The sequence below is a fragment of the Nyctereutes procyonoides genome, unplaced genomic scaffold, assembly GCF_905146905.1.
Source record: "Nyctereutes procyonoides isolate TBG_1078 unplaced genomic scaffold, NYPRO_anot_genome, whole genome shotgun sequence".
Taxonomy (NCBI): Eukaryota; Metazoa; Chordata; class Mammalia; order Carnivora; family Canidae; genus Nyctereutes; species Nyctereutes procyonoides.
This window is the reverse complement of record NW_026575029.1, coordinates 9,258,273-9,260,411: the sequence shown is the minus strand read 5'-3', so window position 1 is coordinate 9,260,411 and position 2,139 is coordinate 9,258,273. Positions and strand designations below refer to the sequence as shown.

Below are 2,139 nucleotides of genomic sequence, written 5' to 3'. Positions count from 1 at the left end.
GTGCTTCTGAATTGGCTTTCTGACATTGAAGTGTAATCCAGATTTTGTAACTCTGTGGGAAAGAGGGCTGTTTCTGATTCTTTCTTTTGAGGTGAGGTTTTCCTTCTAGTCATTTTGCTCAGTGCAGAGTGGCCAAAAACAAGTTGTATTGGAACACGGGGGAGTATCACTGGTCCGTCCAGCTGGTCTTCTGGGGGAGGGGCCTGCTGTGCTGGTTTTCAGGTGTTAGCACTTGGGGGAGCTGCTCTGCCCCTGCCTGCTGCCGGGCTCAGCGGGGGTTGTTTACCCCGTGGGACCCAGGGAGGAACAGCCGCAGTTGCTATGGCAACTCTGGAAGCCTGGATTCAGCCTCCGCAGGAACTACGGGGCTCGGGCTCTCGGCTCTCCGTCCGCAGGGCCTGGAGGCTCCGGGGCGGGGCCGCTGATCTGCTCAGCTCGGGGCAGGAGCGTCCTCGCTGTCCTGGGCCCTCCCGGCCTCTGCCTGTCCCAGGGGAGGCCGGATCCTGGGCTGTGTCCCGGCGCCCTGTGCCCGGGGCCTGCGCTGGTGGATTCGCGCTCCCGCCCCGCAGCCCCCTCCGCGGAGCCGCCGCCCGAGCCCCTCCGAAACACTCTTCTATAAACTTAACTTTCATGAATAGGTATTTATTGGAATTATGTTTAAGTTTATAATAATGAATCAACAGGAGGAAATAGATGTAGAAGATCCAAAATACATGGACACATATCATATTGCATCTCCAATATTTTGAATTGTGAGTGTATATATGTGTAGTTAATGTGTGTGTATGTAGGTGCATGTGTGTATTTATACACATACCACCATATATATTTATATATATAAATATATTTAATATGTGTATGGAAAACATTCAATGTGTATAGTGGGGGAAACTGGGAAAAGAGTTGTAAAAAAGTTTAGGTTTTTGAAAATTAAAAATACTGAGAGAAATTAATTAAAATATATGTTGTTTGTCAGGAGAAAAGGAACAGTAAATGCTTTAACTTAAATATAACTCAATATTCTTCAAGGCTTTGTGGATGCATGTAATGTGAAAAAACATGTGAAATTGTTTTGTACACTTTAGATTTGTAGAGGTCTTATTTTTGTAATTGGGTCAATCAGTTGTGATTATTTTAGCTTATTGATATATTTGCCAGAGTTGATATGGTACAGATTATAATAGAATTAGTTTCTTTCAGACCTTATGGTTGAAATCCCAGTAGCCATTACCAGATATACACTGAGCTTTTAGACTGTTGATGAAGAAGCCATGTGTGTTGAAATCGCAATGAGTGATAAATATGAAATATGGCAATAATTAATTTTAATTTTCTGAAAATTAATCTTTATTAAAATAATTAATGTATAGATGTACGTATACATAAAAATGCATGTGCATAGTAATATATACTAGCTTTTGTCTAAATATTAAGAGGTCCCAGTGAAGAAACATTAAGGGACATAACTCCTGTCCTAGTTCCAGATCCTGGAAAGGTGAACCCAGTGGGGCTGACTGGGGAGAGGAGGAAAGTTTATTGAAAAAGGAACTAAGAGAGCATAGAATTTCTAGACATGGAAAAGAGAAATAATCATTCGTTGAAAATCAGTTAAAATTTTTTTTCATCTGAAGAACGAACAAGACAAATATAATGGAATCCAATTCGCAGAGGACATCAAAAAGGAAATTTTAAAGGCATTTCTTATACAACCCAGCTATTCAAATTAGCTTATAGTCATTTCAGCCTTTCCAAATCAAGTTTTATTTTATTTTTTAAGTTTTCTAAAAAATTAATTAATTAATTAGGAAAGAGCATGCTAGTGAGCGGAGGGGCAGAAGGAGATGAGATGGTAAGAGGATCTCCAGCAGACTTCTCACTGAGCCTGGAGCCTGATGTGAGCTCAATTCCAGGACCCTGAGAATCATGACCTGAGCCAAAATCGACAGTCAGATGCCTAACTGACAGCCACCCAGGTGTCTCCCCCAAGTTTTATTTTAACTTTCAAATAAAAAAAGAACATATTGAAGGCATATGATGTAATACTTTTTTAACTGAGCCACTGAGGTGCTCCACAATGCTTTTATTTGAAATAAAAGATACCTTAAGTAAGATGGACATTGTAATAAGAGTTTTGTATTA

At 40.6% G+C, this 2,139-nt stretch overlaps 1 non-coding gene across 1 annotated transcript; it reads left to right on the top strand.

The window, feature by feature from the left end:
- Nucleotides 1–1,437: 1,437 nt before the first annotated feature.
- Nucleotides 1,438–1,557, top strand: LOC129503593 (small nucleolar RNA SNORD22). The gene has a single exon (XR_008663204.1). It is a non-coding gene; the product is annotated as a small nucleolar RNA SNORD22 (small nucleolar RNA).
- Nucleotides 1,558–2,139: the final 582 nt, after the last annotated feature.